The sequence below is a fragment of the Saccopteryx bilineata genome, chromosome 3 (assembly GCF_036850765.1).
Source record: "Saccopteryx bilineata isolate mSacBil1 chromosome 3, mSacBil1_pri_phased_curated, whole genome shotgun sequence".
Classification (NCBI taxonomy): domain Eukaryota; kingdom Metazoa; phylum Chordata; class Mammalia; order Chiroptera; family Emballonuridae; genus Saccopteryx; species Saccopteryx bilineata.
Genome location: NC_089492.1, coordinates 139087085 through 139107183, shown reverse-complemented (window position 1 = coordinate 139107183; position 20099 = coordinate 139087085). Strand labels below are relative to the sequence as shown.

The window sequence follows — 20099 nt, the reverse complement described above, 5'->3', positions numbered from 1 at the left end:
TACACAAAACTATAAGAGTCCTCTCAATGTTAAAGAGGTGAACTTGTCTAATAACTCTTTACCTCTATTTTTTAGTTTATCCCTTCCAGCCTGACTAGAGAATAAAAAATCACAGTAATAACAATAATAGCAAAAAAGGTCAATCCTCAAGAGTATTCGACCTCATTTAACTGACACTACTCTACCCTTTCCATATTCTCGGGCCATTTAAAGGCAGAGGTGGCCTCTGCCTCCAGGAAGATACTGCGTAGCAGTAGTATGAAGTATCCTTATTTATATTCAAATACCTCCCTGAAGAAATTATCTCCCTCTTACCACTTCAGAGCCCTGTGATGCTTCCCTAAATCTTACCTATTTTTTTCTTCAAAATCTGGTTGAAGAGCCTACTTCCTTCCATCCTACTCCAGGTACACTCTTTCCTTATTCCACTCTGATCACATATACTGGCACACACAAAGCATTTGGTGCTCAGCATTTCCTTCTTGAAGCACATCCTGTACCTTCTTTGGCATCTATCCTGTTTCTATAAACTGAGACTAAGGAAAAAGCTTGGTGGGAGGAGCATGCGCTGCCGCTGTCCACGGTCCTGAAACAATTGTGGGCTAAGCAGATTTTTCTTAAGCCTGTATCTCCTAGGAATTTCTAAATTGGCAAAGTGATGATGACAAGGAAAAGTGAGGCAGGAAGATAGTGGAAGAGAAAGAGGAATGGACAGAGGTAGAGCTCTCAGGACATTGCTGGGAGAAAATAAGACACTTGGGTTTGATATAATTTTCAAACAATTTCAGGTGCCAGCCTAGGAACCAAACTGGAATATATCATAGCTGACATAGCCAATGAAGGAGTGTAAAAAAAAAAATGCGTGCATTAAGTGATACGGAGCCGTACAAGTGTCGGTAAGAGAAAGCACATTGATGTTGCTTGTGGGCGAGGAGACCAGACAGGCAGCCTGTTGTATGTGAACGCAGCATCACTTGTGTCAAACCAAATTGACTTATGTTTTGTCTTAATTTTTTTCTTTTGATTAGAAAAAGCCAGTTGGCACTGTAGCAGAACAAAAATAATTGTAACTTATGTTTCAGATTGGATGTAGCTGTGCACCTCTTCGGCTCCAGCACTTCTGTAAGTTACGTTCCACCACCATAATGCCTCAGCTGATGGTGTGGACAAAGCATATATACTCCCTACGATCTCTATGTAAGTTTCCCTAACTAAAGTGTAACCTCCTCCAGGACAAACACGAGATATTAAACATTTTTGGATATATCAAAATGATCAAGTAGAGTGCCTGGTACAAATTAGAGGTTCAGTAATATTCTTGCAATCAATCAAATAATCACAATGCTTTACACAGAGACAGTGCTAAACAAAGACTTTCTAAATGAGCAAATGTTGCGTTTGTTTTAACACTAATCCTCTTCTAGGTCCTTTTAAAGTCCAATCCTCCTCCTCCCCTTGCGTTTCAAGTCTCAACAAACCTCTCTCCCGCGTCAGTTACTACCTTCGCTGCACTGGGTTCCTTCCCTTCTCCCGCCACGTGTCCGTGCCCTCTCCAGCTCACCCATTATTCCTACTACGCAACCCCGCTCCCTTTCTCCCCTCCAGGATCTCTCCCGCCTCGGGTCTGTGTCCTGGTCCTCGTGCCTGGGGCAACTCTGCTCCAGGTCCCCGCCTGCAGGGTAACGCGGTTGTCATGGACACGCACCTGCGCCCTTCAGCTGTGCCCCTTCGCCACCGTCCCCTCCCCCCACCTGCGGCGCGGAGCCGACCGCGCCTCTCCAGCTCCACCCCCGCCCCGCCCGCTTAGTGCTCCCCTGGCCGCGCGCTCTAGCGCCCCCTCCGCCCGAGCTTCCTCAGCCCCTTGGATCCACTGGGGCCGCGGGGGCGCGCGAGCGAGAAAGCGGCCGCGCCTGCGCACTGACTGCCGCCCCTAGCGGCTATTCGGACCGCCGTCGCTCGCGCTTGGGCAGGACGCGGAGCGGGAGGGGGAGGGGGGAGCGGCTTCTCTTCCAGCCTCGAGTGAGGCGGAGACCCGGGCTGGCGGGCGGAGCAGGAGGCACCGCACCTCGGCCAGAGGCGGCTGCAGCAGCTGCTGCCCTTATCCCCGCCGCCACCTCTCCAGCCCTTCTGTGATTATCCTTCCAGCTGCTAGGCACCGGCAAGAAAGAGCAGGAGGCGAGAAACTCCCACCGACCCACGGAGGTGAGTCCCGAGCAGAGCATCCTGCATCCTTGCCTGCCTCCCTCCCTCGCTGGCTCCCTCCCATCCTCTCCAACATCCCCTCCCTCCTAGCTCTCCAACCCTCCCGCCTTCATCCTTCCCAACATCCCTCTCTCTTCTCCCCTCCTTTCTCCCTTCCAGCCTTTCTTTCATCCCTTTCTTCCTCTCTCCAACCCCACTTCCTTCCCACCCTTCCTTTCTTCCCTGCCTTCCTTTCAGCCGCTCGCCCTAGCGCGCAGCTCTGCATCCTTTCCTCTTGTCTCCATCCCTTTGCCTCCCTTTCTTCACCCCTTCCCCAGTGGGAGATCCCTTGCCTGCTAAACTGTCCGGATTCAGGGGCTTCCAGAAAATTGGGCACATATACTGAAAGACACACTCTTGCACAGCGGATACCTTCCAGATCCCTACGTTATGGATTAAGGGTCAAGTTGGAAAGAGTACTAGGAACTGAAGCAGAGAGGCTCGATCAAGAATCTATGGATTTGTGCCGTGTTAAGTTGGGGGTGGGGAGAGTTATCTCTTAGACATGTTGCCAACACCCCCCCACACCCCTCTTTAGCAGTTTCTTTTTTCCTCCTGGGAATTACATACTCCCAGTGTATGTTTCATTAATTTAAAATCCAGCTTGCCCTGCTTTGATTGTCTGTGAGACGCCACAGGAAAGAAGAGAACAAGAGAGAAAGAGGGGAGGGGAGGGGAAGGGTGGTGGCAGTGGACGCTTGTGTCCTTTTCCCCTAGGCCTCTTTGGAATGATATTTTCAAACCACCCGCCTAACGTTTGGCTTGGAATTGAACCGTGTTTCCTTAGTCCTGTCTCTGTCTACTTCAAAGGCAGAAACTCGCTAAACTTTAATGCATGTTCACCACAGTATTATTTGAGGAATGTTTTCATCAACACACAAAACACTAAGGTTGATTGATTTGGGAAAATAGGGAGCAGAAGGCTGGAAGAGATGCACCTTGTTCATTATGGGTTAACTTCTAAAGGAGGACAATGGATAGGCAGTTTTGGAGTAAAGAGGTTATACTCTACAGACTTATAAACATACCGTTTTGATATTAGCTGCATTATAGCCTTTAGCAGATGACCTTACCCCCTCTCATCCACCTTACAAGAATTGTGAAGATGTTTGAAGAGAAGCCTACTGTATGATTCTTTGTGATTTACACTGATAGAAAAGTTGAATTAGTTCTGGGATCATCATTAACAATTTAAGATTTCAGTTGCTTTTGCACTACTTATTTTCACCAAATGACATATTTTACTTTGCTTTCTATAGCTAACACTGCAGCCCTTTCTGTTATATATTTAAATAGTAATTTGTCAGTATTTCTTTTTTGCAACCATTGCTGCTGAAAGTTTATATATGGTGGGACAGCATGCCTCAGAATGTTTAGTGAATTCATCATTTCAGAAAGGTCTAACGGTATAAACACAAGTCAGAAATGGAGGCGTTAGAAGCTTGTATTTTGCCCTGTCTATATTTACAAAAAAACAACACCCCCCCATCTTAGTATCTGTAGAATTACCGTGTTTTATGTTTAATGAGTATGTGGGGAGGGACTGGAATTAATGGCAGATTCAGGGAAGCTGCCAGTAAAAAACTATTGTGTGGAACATATTATTGATTTTTTTCTTTTCATTTAAATTATTATATGCCAGTAGTGCAGTAATGCACTTTTGCATTTTATGAGAATGTGAAATAGGAGTAGAGATAGAGAATAACCTTTCAAAGTGATTGACTGCTGGTTTGATGAGGAGCTGATACAGTTAATCATCTGAATCAGTTTTTAGGAAGGGTGTGATACTAGGGATGATGGACCCACCCCCTACCCCAGCTCCCCTTGGTGGGAAAGCAATTCCATTAACAGCTTGGCTGACTCTGAAGCTATGTGGCAGAAGTTTAGTTGACTTATGAGTGTTACCAACATCCCGATACAGAATTGTAATAACTTTGTCTATTTTTGAATGGTTACATTACTTAATAATGAACATGGTTGTAGAGAGGGGTGTGTATTGTTGTTGATAATGTACCTGTTCCTGGAGTGCCATGAAGCTAATAAAAACTGGTAGTGATTACATATGAATATAATAAGTTAGTCCTATGCTAATTTACTTTCAGATGACTTTCCCCTTCCAGAATCTCCATTGCTTTCTCTTTGTGGGACTTCATAGATGTGAATATGGGAAGGAGGCAGCCCCTCAGTCAGTCCTGCACGTTTTTTTATTGCAGTGTAAACTAAGGTCAAAGAGAGTGTCTTTTACTTCTTTCGAATAACTCTTACCACTTAGCATAGGATTAGGCAGGTTTTAAGAGCTCTGAGTGGACATGCCATTGGGGTTGGGGTAAAATAAATGATTTAATTCTATAAGATCCCAAGGGCTATAGAAACATTAACAGGACACTTTTGATATGTTCATGTAATTTGAACATATTAAGGAAAGGAAGTACCTTTTGTTTCCTTTGTAAATATTCATCCACTAAGTGAAAACAAAATATACAAGGTTATTAAAGAAAAGAAAAGGACACTTGTTTACAGCAAGATGTTGAGAGAGATGACTAAATATGAAGTGGACAAGGAGCTAATGTCTTATAGGAGCAGCCTGCTGCTCTGACTATAATCCAGTTTATAGATAAAGACCAACTTCTGAAGAATTTCATTTCTATAGGCTTTTGCCTTTAATTTACTGGACCTCTAAGAACATATAGTACATATAAAGCCCAACAGAACATTTTGTGCACTCCATAAAAAATATTTGGAACATTCTCTGTGCTTCCTTCCCTCAGAGCTCTTAAAACCTGCCTAATCCTATGCTAAGTGGTAAGAGTTATTTGAAAGAAGTAAAAGAGTAAAAGACACTCTCTTTGACCTTAGTTTACACTTTAGTTGAGGAGAACAGGCATTTGCCTGAGGTCATATTTCACAGTAGCAAAGAACAAGCTCTTTTAAGAGAGTTTAGATCTGAGTACATGCTCTATTAGTAGAGTGTTGTGCCCTTGTGTACTATTTACGTCTTTTTCTTCATCTACGAAATGGGGATTATGGTAGAGTCTTTGCTTGGGGTTAAATGTGTTAAGTTCAGTACTGGATACAAACAGAACATGTATTAAGTAAGCATAATTATAATTAGAAGAAATAGTTTAAAAATAAAACAAGGCAATATGTGATTATGTACTGGAAAGAAATGAAGACCAAGTGCCAGAGGAGTTCCAAAGAGGACCGATGTTTCTGTAGCCAGGGAAAGAGGCTTTCAGTAGTACTTGAACTTGGACAGAGACTCCTGGGAAGATTTTCATGTAGGGTGGGTACCACAGCTAGGAAAGAGGGGGAAGAAGCCTGGTGTGTTTGGGAAGACTATTATTGGAATTTTGGGTATACTGGGGAGTGTATTAAAAGGTAATAGATTCATACAGTCAGAGTAATTACACTATCAGTTGAGATAAGACAGTTCTTGTTATGCGAAACCCATTTCATCACAGAATGTTCAGCTACCTAGGGGAGCTTGTTTCAACTCTGTCTCACCCAAAACTCCATCCCAAAACAGAGAGGAATACAAGCTCTGTACCACAGGAAGAACCCAGACTACTGTCTTTATCCTTTTCTTTAGACTTCAAGACATAAAGAAAACCTGACCTTCCTAAACAACAAAGATTTAATATTATGATAATATGACAATTACAACTCTTATTTTGCCTTAACCGATGAATATTTCAGGACTGTATCTTGGAGAATAATAACCAGGATTGTTTTCTGTTGACATAGAGAAAGCCAGCATTAGTGTGATTGTACTTTCAGGAACTTTATTTTTACTTTGTTGTTGACAGGTCCTTTTTTGGGGGGGAATATAAAGATTATTAATAATTACAATGGATTATGCTCTTTCAGGTGTTTTACTGGGAGAGGCAAGTGGAATGAGGGTAGAGGATCTATCTGGGAATGCACACTGAGCAAGTTAAATATCTTCTCAGCGGAGTGGGCCAGTTGCTCACTGGCTAAATCTGTTGGTAAACCTTTATTTTTGGTTAGTGTTCATTAATTATTTTGAAATCTATATCCTTGACATATTCACCCAACAGCATAAGATATATAAATATGTTATTTTATGAAACAAAAGAATTTCCGGGAAATTTTACTGCAGGCAACAAATATAAGCATTTATAATGTTCTTGTTTAATCCATTTTAAATAGACACAATTTCATTGCTTTCTCTAACAGGGTAAATGCTTTTCTTATATTTATTATTTTATAGTTCTAATAACACACAAAATTGTTTTCATGCATATTAAGATACCTAGTTAGAACATGAATGTATATCAAAAAGCTAGCAGTTTAATAGACCATAGACTGTAGCATGTTTATTTTCTATTTTGAGATTTTTCTCAATATTCTGATGAAAGATTTAGCAGATCTAAATAAAACATTTTCAAATGTATTACCTCTAGTCAGTTCCATATTCAAGCACCAGTGATTTTTGACAAATTTCACTTTTAGACATTTTTATTCTTCTCAGAAGTGAATTTTAAATTGAAGATGAATTCTAACTCAACCACAAAAATACATTCTATAACTCTTTGAAACTATTACTTGTAACACATTATAAAAAACACAAAGTGATAATCTGACTTTATGAAGCTTAATTTTAGAATACTTTTACGTCTTTTCGTTTAAAGGCTGCCTGTGTATAAAACTCGTGACTTATGTTTCAGCTGTGATGACCATGTGTGCTAACAGAGGAACTGAGCAGTTGTGAACTTAGATCAGGGTGGTAGCCAAACAAAGGTGCAGTAAGGATGAGATAAAATAAATTAATTTGATTTCATTTATTGAGCTGAATATTTGCAGTTACCCGTTTCATTAGGAGTTTTCTATATTTTTGCTGTCATGCTGACATAATCCATATTGTACTTGTTTTAAAGCATCTGTTATATAGACACATATATGTATATACATAAATATATTTTTTAAGTTAACAGTTTTTAGAACTAGATAATGGGTGGAAAACATGAATGTAAAACCAGAGGTTGGTTTTTTATTATCTTGCTATTTGTTTGCTTTTTGGGAGGAGCCAAGTACTATAACACTTCTGGGAGCTGCTAGATTGGGATAGAGACCCTGATCAGCTAATATCCTAACTTGCTCCAGCCTTGCTGCATTAAATGAGTGGACATGCCATTGGGGTTGGGGTAAAATAAGTGATTTAATTCTATAAGATCCCAAGGGCTATAGAAACATTAACAGGACACTTTTGATATGTTCATGTAATTTGGGCTTATGTTGTTTATTCCATATCTATAGTAAATCCAAAAAATATATTTTTTTAAAGGGTGCCTTGGTATTTCATAACTAAAGCCATGAACTCTTGATGGATACATGTCAGTTCTCCACAAACTTACCCAGAAATGACAATGACTCCATAAGTAACCAAAGGATTCTCATCCGATTTTAGTTGTGCTTAGACACGGGTTTGGTGAGAAACCAGTCTTTCAAGTGTATCTAAAATTCATAGGGCCTGCAGCAGTTATTAATTATCATTAATTCATCTTTTATTAAGGAAGTAGAAATGTGCTTTAACTATCTCAGAAAAAGCTAATTGTTCCCAACTGGTTTTGAGAAAGACAGCCCAGAAATCTTTAGAGTTTACTACTATTCATTTTTATTTTTTTCTTCAGGCATTGATACCTGCCGGAGTTATTTAACAAAATATGACTTTTTCTCCTCTTGAATATGCAGAAATGTCATGACCAGGTCTATATAGAACTCATTTGGGGGAAAAATGTGCATTTAAATTTATTCCTCTATTCAATTAATGTTATGTGATATTTTTTTATCACATTACTTAGCCTGAATTTATTCAATGGGAATTTTTAAATCCCTCCTCTGTGTAGGGCATTGGGGTAGAGATTATAATTTTATAAAAGCACAGAATCGGGAATCAGGGCACCTTCGTTCTTCTTCCAGATTTTAACCACTAATTAGTTATATGACTTGATAAGCCTCAAACTCTCTGCAGCTTATTTTTTAAATGTTTATTTTAAGTTATTTGGACAAAATAATAGAGTGTTCTAGCTCTAAAATTCTGTAATTCCACATGTGATTATTTTTAAAAATTTCAAGGCATAATGATTTATTTTTTACTGTATCCCATTTGTTTTTTCCTTTGAAACATAAACTGCTTGCTACATGAGGAAGCCCTCGTCTTCAGTGCTATGTGCTTTCCCCTCTTTCAAGAAGATTGAAAATTCCGCTTCACAGAGTCTCTGGACCAAGGGAGAACGAAGAAACGTTTCCTGTTCTTACCTGCCCATCCTTTCCTCTCTCTCCTGTTTAAAATCTTTCCTGGACCAAAGGTCCACGTCAGCTGCTGCCTTCCTTAGGGACTAAGTGTACAGTGGGCTTGTTTGAGTGATGTCACTGTCTTGAAAGACAAATGGTGCTTATGCATTTAATTTATTTAGGAATTTATATATACTCTAAGGTTAACATTTTTCCTGACTCCTATCTTATAAGACTGTGTGGTCGCCAGTCTTTTTACCAGTCCAACACCAAATTCCCATTAAAATTTCTTATACTCAAATTTGCTGAGTTATATTTTATATATAATAAAGTACATCCATGTATATATAATAAAGTACATCCATTTAAAGTACTGTTGTGTGTTAACAAATATACCTATGTAGTCATCACTGCAATTAAGATATAAGATATTTCCATTGCCCTAAAACCTGCTTGGTTTGCTTTCCATCTCTATAGATTAGGTTTTCTTGTTCTAAAAATGAATATAGATTGAATCATGAAATACGTACTCATTTTTGCCTCCTTCTTTTTGAGCATAATGGTTTTGCGCTTTGTAAACCATTTTGAGTATATAAACTTTGCGAAGAAAATATAGGAGAAAACCTTTGTGATTCAGGGTTAAGCAAAGATGTCTTTTTTATTTCCCTGAGAGGAGATAGTGAGACAGACTCCCTCATGTGTCCTAACTGGGCTGCACTACGGCTAATGCTCAAATCAATTGAGCTATTTTTAGCACCTGAGGCTGATGTGCTCATACCAACTGAGCTGTCTTCAACACATAGGCTCACGCTAGGACCAATGGAGCCACTGGCTGTGAGAGGGGAAGATGAAGAGAAGGGGGACAGAGAGGAGGAGAGAGACAGATGGTCACTTCTCTTCTGTACCCTGACTGGGAATCGAACCTGGGAATCCATACACTGATTTGAAGCTCTATCCACTGAGCCAGCTGATGTCGTAAGATGAAAAGAAACACTAATTAAAATAAAAATATATATATACTGCTTTTCAAAAGACACACAATATACTAAATGTATATATCGCTGTATATTTGAAAAAGCACTAGTTATTCTAGTTGTATGCAGAACTCTTTTATCTCAGTAAGAACACAAACAATTCAACTAAAAATGAACAAGATGTCTGAAGAGCTAATTCTCAGAAGGAGATATACAAATGACCAGTGAGCACATGAAGAGGCATTTAACTCCATCATTCACCCAAATAATGAAATTTTAAAACCATGGTATGATACCATTGTACAAACACTAAAATGGCTAAATTTAAATATACCAACAATATCAAGTTTTTGAGAAGATGTGAAGTAACTGGAGCACTTTGCTAGTGGGAAACTAACACTGAAACATTTGGGCAGTTTCCCTGAATGCTAAATATACTCTTACCATATAACCCCAAAATTCCACTCCTAGGTGAAATTAAAACTTGTGCACAAAAACTTTTACATTAAAATTAATATCAGCTTTATTCATAATAAAACCAATCCAGGCCCTGCCTGGTTGGTTCAGTGGTAGAGCGTCGACCAGGCATGTATAAGTTCCAGGTTCGATTTTCAGTCAGGGCACACAGGAGAAGGGATCATCTGCTTCTCCACCCCTTCCCCTATCTCTCTCTCTCTTCTCCTGCTGCTGCCATGGCTCAAACGGTTTGAGCAAAGTTGGCCGCAGGCACTGAGGATGGCTCCATGGCCTCAACCTCCGGTGCTAAAATAGCTCATTTGCTAAGCAATGGAGCTGCAGCAACTAGTGGACTTGCCAGGTTGGGGTGCATGCAGGAGTCTATCTCTCTACCTTCCGGCTTCTGACTTAAAAATAAATGAGAAAGAAAAAGGAGTGGGGAAAGGAATGTTGGGTCAGCAAATAGCAGTGTTGTTATAATTTGATTTAGAGACCTGCCACTATGTTCTCAGTCTTGTGGGAACGAGGTTGAAGTAGAAAGCTAGGTTGTAGGGAAAGCAGAACGGTGGCATTTTCTTCACAGCATGAACAGGAAGGGGAGGGAGTCTGGATCCAAGGGAATAATTCAGAGTGGGCAAGCATACAAATAGTGACAGGCAGAGTCAGGCACATGGGGCCCATGGAGTTGGGACAGGAGGCAAAAGTCAGTGTGGCAGGCCAACTTGATTGCTGTTTGCCCATCTGTGAAATCAGGACCTCAGGCAAGAAGATTTTCATGTGTTGCTTGTTAAGGCAGAAACTAAAACAGTAATTATTCTCCTGTTTTTTTAAGGTGTTTTCAACCACTTTAGAATCTGTGTCAAGGATAGGAGCCGTATCTTTTTTTCCCCTAACATTGACATTAACAATCCTGGGCCCACATTAGTTCCTTCATAAGTGCTAGCTGATAGAATTAAGTCTCTGAACTCATTCTATCTCTGAACAAATCCTACAGATTTCTCATTAAACAAATATAGCAGTCATGCATCAAGTAGTCTCCTACAAGTTATTAAAACCACTGTTTTGAGAGACATAGCCCTGGATCTGTATATATGAGTAAGATATGGTGGTACTTGACCTTCTTAGCTGACAATCTACTAGAGGTGAAAAGTACTCAAGCAGGTTAATATTGGAAAGAACATGATAGAGTGTGTAGTACAGCATGCTACTGACTCCACAGTGGTGTGGGTCTGCAGTTCAGGCGAACACAGAACCAGAAGCATTGCTCTAGTAATGGATGGGAGAGATGGCAGAAGGGATGACCTTGTATTGGTATCTTTTAATTCAGCCCTGCCTTGGTCTGGGAACTGGGACAGGGCTGAGCCAGCAGGAAGCTAGGATTAATGAGCTCAGCAGTAGGAGAGGTGAAGCCACATCTAGGAGAACTGAGGCTGGGACTGTGAAAACTGCTCAGTAGGCAGCTGAAAAGTGGAACTGGAGTAAAGGCTAGAGGCTGGGGAGTCAGGAAATATTTTGACACTATCTCTATAGAGGTATCTCAAGAATGCAATAAGAGAAGACACATTGTTTTGAAAAAGAGATTTTGTTTTCTACACTTGCTTCAATACATATCCTTGTAGAAGAAATTTGAGAATAAAAATTACTGAAGTCCAAGTCTCTGGTGGACATTTGGTGAATTTCTAGTTTTTTGTTTTGTTTTCTCCATATGTATATACATCTGAGGTTATCATGTAGAGGTCTCTTTAAAGCAAAACATTATATATATATATATATATATCCCATATATAGTGTTAACTATATAAACATATTTTAGCTAAATATATTGAACATTTCCTAGGATAATGAAAAGTCTTCCACGTTAATTTCTATGTAATATTACATTGATTGGAATTTAAGTTTCCAGTTTTTGGCTACCTACAGAGATAAAATGTTTGTGCTATCTGCCTTCACATATGGGCTGTGTCGTGGGCAGGAGATTAACTTTGAGGGCCTCAGGAGAGTGCTTCAATGATATAGGTGGTCATTATCTATGTACTGAGATATATATTTTTTATATTTACTTAAATGGTAATGTGTTCCACACCTTATTTTCACTTCACATATAGCTTAGCTGGTAACATGAATATACACAGCTACTTTTTAACTGCTCTCTATTATTTTATAGTGTGGTTGTGCTGTGATTTATTCAATCTTTTTATGTTTTGATAGACATTAGTTCCTGCTATTTTGCTGTTTCAAACAATGCTGTGGTAAATATGCTTATAGAGGTTTTCTGTCCACATGTACTGGTGTGTTTCTTTTTAAAGGGTAAACTGATCATTGTAATTTTGGCGTTATGGGATACATGCATTTTAGATTTATTTATTTATCTATCTATCTATTTATTTATTTATTTATTTATTTATTTATTGAAAGGAAGGGAGGCAGAGACAGACTCCCGCATGTGCCCTAACTGGCATCCACCCTATGGGGCGATGCTCTGCCCATCTGGCGTTCTTGCTCTGTCGCAACCAGAGGCATTTTTTAGCGCCTTAGGCAGAGGCCATGGATCCATCCTCAGCACCCAGTGCCAACTCACTGTAATCAAGCCATGGCAGCAGGAGGAGAGAAGGAGAGAGAGAGAGAGAGAAGGAGAAAGAGAGAGAGAGAGAGAAAAGCAAGAGGGGGAGGGATGAAGAAGCAGATGGGTGCTTCTCCTGTGTGCCCTGACCGGGAATGGAACCTAGAACATCCACACGCTGGGCTACCCCACCAACGTTCTACCACTGAGTCAACCAGCTAGGGCCGCATTTTAGATTTTAATAGCTGATGCCCAATTGGTCTTCAAAATGCTAACAGTAATTTACATTTCTTCAGGAGCTCCCACAGTATGAAGTACTTATTTCCTTACCCTTTTACCAATACATGATTATTTTACACTTGGAGATGTTTACCAATGAATAGGTAGGAATGGTATCTCTTTGTTGTGTGAATTTGTCTGATTTCTAGAGAGCTTTATTGTTTCCCTAATGGCCTAATGCAGGGGTCGGGAACCTATGGCTCGAGAGCCAGATGTGGCTCTTTTGATGGCTGCATCTGGCACACAGACAAATCTTTAATAAAAAAAATAATAACATTAAAAATATAGGCCCTGGCCGGTTGGCTCAGCGGTAGAGCGTCGGCCTGGCGTGCGGGGGACCCGGGTTCGATTCCCGGCCAGGGCACATAGGAGAAGCGCCCATTTGCTTCTCCACCCCCCCTTCCTCTCTGTCTCTCTCTTCCCCTCCCGCAGCCAAGGCTCCATTGGAGCAAAGATGGCCCGGGCGCTGGGGATGGCTCCTTGGCCTCTGCCCCAGGTGCTAGAGTGGCTTTGGTCGCGGCAGAGCGATGCCCCCTGGTGGGCAGAGCATCGCCCCCTGGTGGGCGTGCCGGGTGGATCCTGGTCGGGCGCATGCGGGAGTCTGTCTCTCCCCGTTTCCAGCTTCAGAAAAATACAAAAAAAAAAAAAATATATATATATATATAAAATATTCTCATATATTACAATCCATTCATTTCCTACCGCTCATATTCATGGTTGCGGGTGGCTGGAGCCAATCACAGTTGTCCCCCGGGACAACACCAAGTTTTTATTGGATAATGCATAACGTACATGGGTCATTGTATGGCTCTCACGGAATTACATTTTAAAATATGTGGCGTTCATGGCTCTCTCAGCCAAAAAGGTTCCCGACCCCTGGCCTAATGTTTTATTTCTGCAGTCATGAGTGTGTTCATGTTTGTCTAGGTTTTTCTAATGGATTATTTATGTTATTATAATTTATAGGACTTATTTATATCCTCTGGATATAAGAATTTTGTTGTTTCTGAAGTAATGATACATTATCAATGTGATAGCTTTTAGTATGTTGTGATATCTATAAGTGATGGCTTTTCTTTTTCCAAAATTTCTTGTCTATTTTGGTAGCTTTTTTCCCCCTAGAAGGATATAATAACTAGGTTATCAAATTTCATAAATAACACCCTTGGTATTTTAACTGATAGTATATTTAATTGAAGATAATTTGAGGGAGAAGTAACTTTTAAATTCACAGTTGTTCCATTGGCATATTTTTTTTTACTGAAGGACATACAAATAAATGATTTATTAAGAAGAGAAGGTTCATGGTTCAAATATATGTAGATATATATTTACATTTTCATATGAAAATGACAAAATACTATTTTTTTCAAATTTTAAAATATTTTTTAAAATTTAGCTTTAGTATGAATAATTCTTCATAGATGAAGTACACTGCACTGTGGTCTAAACACACCTTTTTGTTTTACAAATTATTCTCAATGTTTGTCTCTTCCTTAGTAACCCAAATAAACTATTATATTATTATATACCAATATTAATGTATGTGTGAACCTTTCTCTTTGGAATATGTAGTATATACCTGGATTTCATATGCTCACTTCCAAATATTAGTACTTTTCTAGGTCCTTATGAATATTTGACAGTGATTTTTTATTCCGGTGTGTCTTCAATGGCATGGGTTATGTCTTTTCTAGATCTTGGGCTGAGTTGAGTGAACAGTGTTCTAATGATGGTGATAACATGCTTATGATAATATTCACAATATTAATCTTTCTAAAGTTTATCTAAATGACTTTATTCTTTGGCTGTCTGATACTTTAAGTTTTATTTTGTCATCATTTTCATACTGAATCTGTTATGCTACATATTATCTTCATCCTACACTCAGCATTGCTTTTTTAGGAATGTTTAAATACTAAGACAACAGCTGGTTCTGCACCACTAAGAAGCTTTGGAAATATCCTGTTCGAGTCCAGAATTTAATTTTTGGGGAGTAAATATTTTTCAAACTTCAGGGGAAGGTTAACTGTGGTATTATTTTAAAGATCCTTTATCATGAAAAATGGTTATATAGAATGAAAACCTTTCAGTGATTCTGCAAATTAAGAAAATGGACAGATTGCCTGACCAGGTGGTGGTGCAGTGGATAGAGCATTAGACTGGGACATAGAGGACCCAGGTTAGAAACTCCGAGGTCGCCAGCTTGAGCGCGGGCTCATCTGGTTTGAGCAAGGCTCACCAGCTTGAGCCCAAGGTCACTGGTTGAGCGAGGGGTCACTCAATCTGCTATAGACCTCTGGTCAAGGCACATATGAGAAAGCAATCAATGAACAACTAAGGTGCTGCAACAAGGAATTGATACTTCTCATCTCTCCCCCTTCCTGTCTGTCTCTCCCTATCTGTCCTCTGTGTCTCTCTCTGTCTCTGTCGCAAAAAAAAAGAAAGTGGGGAAATCATCTTGAACTGTAATTATTCATGTGGTCTAGGCTTTATGCATACATATCAGTATTGATTTATCTTTAATGAACCTATCACATCCAAATCCTGTGATCCACAATCAGATATTATAAATGATATAAATTTACTATTGCAAGCAGGGATTTTCTTTGTAGAATATTAATTGAGTATGAATGTGGAATTAGTAGCAAATGGCAAGCCTAAGAATTGTAAGGTATTTTTATTAATACTGAATCACTAAATCTAGTTTTTAAAACTAGGTGGAAGGTAGAGGAGGGTAAAGGGAGGATAAATGATGATTGATGAAGACTTGACTTGGCAGGCAGCGAAAACATAGTATCTTGTATAGGAAAAAGAAAAAAGAGCAATCTGTTTAACATTATATTAGTTCTGTCTTTTCATAAAGAAGAAGACAAATAAGTATGTTACAATAATACTACTATCATAAATTTGAATGAAGATACTAATGAGCAGTATATAGCTGTGATCTGTTCTAGCTTGCTTGAATAATCTGGGATTGATTTATTTACTTGATGAAATTATCTTGACACCTAACACCTAACTGCCTTTTGAAAGAATTTTCTGTGCTGTTGCTGTGATAAACAGCTGATTTCTTAAATTCAGGTGTATTACATTTTGTGGTTGCTCATCTCAGTTTACTATTGCAGAACTGTTTTTAACTAAAGCAAGTTAATGTATATTACATACATTATATATACATGTAATGAATATTCCTTTTTGAATATTTATTTGAAATACTTTATATAAAATTATAGGTATATGACATCATAAAGTTTCTCAAGTAGAATGTTTACTTTGAACAGATTTTATTTCTATCCTTATTATGATTATATAACAATTTATACTGTTAGTACTTAGCCTTTCTTTCAAAAATTACAGATATTTGCTAATACATAAGTACCAGAGACTTGTATACTGAAATTTCAAAGTATCATTGAAAGCAATTGAAGGATCTAAAAAAAATGGAAAGATATCAGTGTTCACAGATGGGAAGGCTTAATATTGTTAAGATGGTAGTATTCCCCAAATTGATCTACACATTCAATGCTATCACTATCAAAATCCCTGCTTCTATTTTTACCAAAATTGACAAACTAATCCTCAAATTCATACAGAAAGCAAGAATAGCCAAAAACAAATTAAATTAATCAAAGGATTTACATTTCTCAGTTTCAAAACTTACTACAAAACTACAATAATCCAGACTGCGTGGTCCTGACATAAGTGCACACATACAAATCTGTGTATTAGAATTGAGCATCTAGCCCTTGCCAGTTAGCTCAGTGGTAGAGCATGGCTTGATGTGTGGATGTCCCGGGTCAGGGCACACAGGAGAAATGCTCATCTGCTTCTCCACCCTTCCCACTCTTGCCTCTCCCTCTCTCTCTCTCTCTCTCTCTCTCTCTCTCTCTCTTCTCCTCCTGCAGCCATGGCTCAATTGGAGTGAGTGGCTCCGAGTGCTGAGGATGGCTCCATGGCCTCTGCCACAAGCACTAAGAAGAGCTCGGTTGCTGAACAACAGAGCAAGGGTGACAGATGGGCAGAGCATCGCCTCCTAGTGGGCTTACCGGATGGATCCGGTTGGGGCGCATGTGGGAGTCTGTCTCTGCCTCCTCTCCTCCCACTGAATACTAATAAAAAAAGAAAAGAATTGATCATCTATGCGTAAACTCGTATATTTCTGACCATTTTTTTTTTCTAGCTAAGGTTATAAGATAATTTAATTTGGGAAAAAAGTAGTTTTTTCAACAAATGGTTCTGTGACATCTGAATGTTTAAATGCAGCTGAATGGATTTGGACCATTCCCCTCACCCCATATAAATAAAAAATACCTTATAATGCATATAGACCTAAATGTAAGAACTATTAAGCCTCTTAGAAGGAAAATTGATTTAACAACTCATTACCTTGGAGGAAGCCAATAGTTTCTTAGTTGTGACACCAAAAACAAAAGCAGCATAAGGAACAAAAAGATAAATTGAACTCCATCAAAATGAAAATAACTTTATGTATGTATCAAAAGACACCAAGAAATCAACAATAAGGAAAACAAACAAAAACTCATAGAAGCAGGCAACAGTATGGTGGTTACCAAAGGAAAAGGGGGTGGGAGAGTAGGGGAGGATAAAGCTGGTCAATACAGGGTAACAGAGGAAGGCTGGACTTTGGGTGGTGGGCGTACAATGCAGTATACAGCTGATGTATCATAAAACTGTACACTTGAAACCTTTATAATATTTTTAACCAGTGTCACCCCAATAACTTTAATTAAAGACATCAAGAAAGTGAAAAAATATTTACAATCATCTGGTATTCAGAACACAAAAAACCCCCACAATTACAACTTAATATTAAAAAAGATAAAAAACTTTAATAACAAATGGGCAAAGGACTTGAATAGATATTTCTCCTCAGAAAATATACAAATGGCCAGTAAGCAAATGGAAAGGCACTCTGCATTATTAATCATTAGAGAAATGCAGATCTGCACCACAATGACATACCTATTCATACCCACTAGGCTGACTCGAGTAAAAGAGGGGGACACAATCAAATGTTGGCGAGTCTGCAGAGAAATTAGAGTCCTCAAGTGTTGCTGGTAGGGATGGTAAAATGGCGCAATCCCTCTAGACATCATTTTAGTAGTTTCTGAAATTTTAAATACAGCGTTATTTTATGACCCAACATTTCTACTACTACGTATATACCCAAGAGCACTGAAAACATCTATTTTTACAAAATCCTGTACACTTATATTCATTATTTGTTATACCAAAAAAGTGGAACCATTGAAAAATGGATAAGCAAAATGTGGTATAACCTTACATTGGAATAATGTTCAGGCATACATAGGAACAAGTTCTGGTCCATGTGAAAACATAGATAACTTTGGAAACATTATGTTAAGTGAGAAAAGCTAGGTACAACACATCACATATTGTATTGTATAATTTCATTCATTTTAGATGTCCAGACTAGGGAAATTTTTACAGACAAAAAATAGAGTAATGATTACCAGGGGCTGGGGGAGGAATGAGTGGTTAGTGAGTGCTCATGGGTATAAGTTTTCTTTTTGGGGTGGTGAAAGTTCTGGAATTCTATAATAGTGCTGGTTGCACATACTGGTTGTGTATATAAAAATAGGACTGAGTTTTATAGTTGAAAATGGTGAACTATGGTACATGAGTTATATCTCAAAAATATAAGGCAAGCAAATAAATTATTTGTAGTTTTATTTGTTTTTCCATTTAGAAAGTAGAAATTACTGCTTGTCTTAATTTTAAATTATGTATTTTTCATGAAATAAACTGAAAGCTAATGCACAATGCAGAGTAGAATTGTACTGCTTGTGTCCTGAAGATGAATGTTGTATTTTGAAAATTACATTTAATCTAGTGTGCTCCTGTCTGGCCATAATATGACTGAAAAGACTTGTTTTAATTGCCTTTCTGAGGTTTAAAATACCAAGATGAATGAGACAGGATGTCTGCCCTTGGGACATCTAATGGTGTAGTTGGAAAGTCAGACCACAAACAACTACAGAATATGCAGGGAATAGAAACATAAACAGAGTTCTAGATAGCAATATGGAGTGTTTAAGGTCAAACAAAATAAAAAAAAATGTCAAGAAGATTTACATTTGCATGGAGCTGAAAGAACATGTAGAAGTTTCTCATAAACACAGCATATGAAATAGCATTCCAGGCTAAGGAGAAAGCATGAGGTAGGGATGTCACTGTAAATAATTTAGGGACCAACAAATAATACAGTTGTTAGAATGCTGAGAAGATGGATGAGGCATGAGGAGGTGGGAGGGATGGAGAAAACAGCACTAATTAAGTAGGAACCAAGAACCATCTTCACGAGAGAATGAGGATAAAGAAGAGGGTGACTCTGACTTTTGTCACTTTCTCTCCTGGTGTAAAACATGGTTTAAGAGCAAGCTGATGTTTGGTTTGGTGATACTGAATTAGAAATTTGAACAGCTTAACAGAATTCCAGATGCAAGGTTTCTCTAGATATTTATGTATAAAGTCTGGACTTCTGAGTTGTTTGTATTCAAATTAGAAATTTTGGAGTGATGATGGAGGTGACAAAACCATGAAAGCAGGTGAGGTGTCCCAAAGGTTGCATAAAGTGCTGTAAGAATTACAGGGTCTGCATCCTCAAGAATACCAACACCTAAAAGCCAAAAAAAGAAAAAGAAATATTTGATGGGAAAGAAGGTGAAGAATAGTATGAAGTATTTAATCACTGAAGTCAAGGAAATCAGCAGTAAAAAACAAAAACAAACAAACAAAAAAACACATAGTAGAGAGAAAGAGAGAAAGAGAGCAACGTTACTCTCACTTTAAACCCTTGAATCACATTTTTACCCTGGACATAGAGAGGCAAAGAAGGGTGGACTGACTGTAAGATCAAACCATGCGCCTGTTCATTGCTTCCGCCATCAGATGGCCAGTGGGAGGAAGGAAGAGAGGAAGAGATGGATGAGCGGATAACGAAGGCTGTAGCGGAGAGGCACTTCTGTGGCTCTAGCACTCACACAGTCTGGTCTCAGGAGCCCCTGGAGCTCAGCTGGTGATAAAAAGTGACAGTGGGAGGTGGCCAGATCAGTGGCCAAAAACTGACCCCATGACCAAAGCATGTTCTGTTTAGAAGGCTGACTGTGTTGGGGAGTTAGATTAGTTGTCCGTTATGTCTGATATTTCTGTTGGCAGAAATTTCTTTTCTAGCTCCATTCTCCGTTTTACAGCCCTGATCAATTATTGTTGTGGGTAACATTTTAAAAATGAAGTTCGGTAAACTGTAACTCTTGTAAGTTTAGTAATTTGTGTCCATCCAAGTAACA

General features: G+C 38.9%; 1 protein-coding gene across 4 annotated transcripts in view; it reads left to right on the top strand.

Annotated features, from left to right (window-relative positions):
* The first annotated feature begins 1997 nt into the window (after nucleotides 1-1997).
* CTNNA2 (catenin alpha 2) overlaps nucleotides 1998-20099 on the top strand; it is a 1254514-nt gene continuing 1236412 nt past the window's right edge. For all 4 annotated transcript variants that reach the window (XM_066267520.1, XM_066267518.1, XM_066267521.1 and 1 more), the window contains exon 1: nucleotides 1998-2202. The gene's annotated coding sequence lies outside the window, so the exon portion shown is untranslated. The remainder of the gene's footprint in view (nucleotides 2203-20099) is intronic.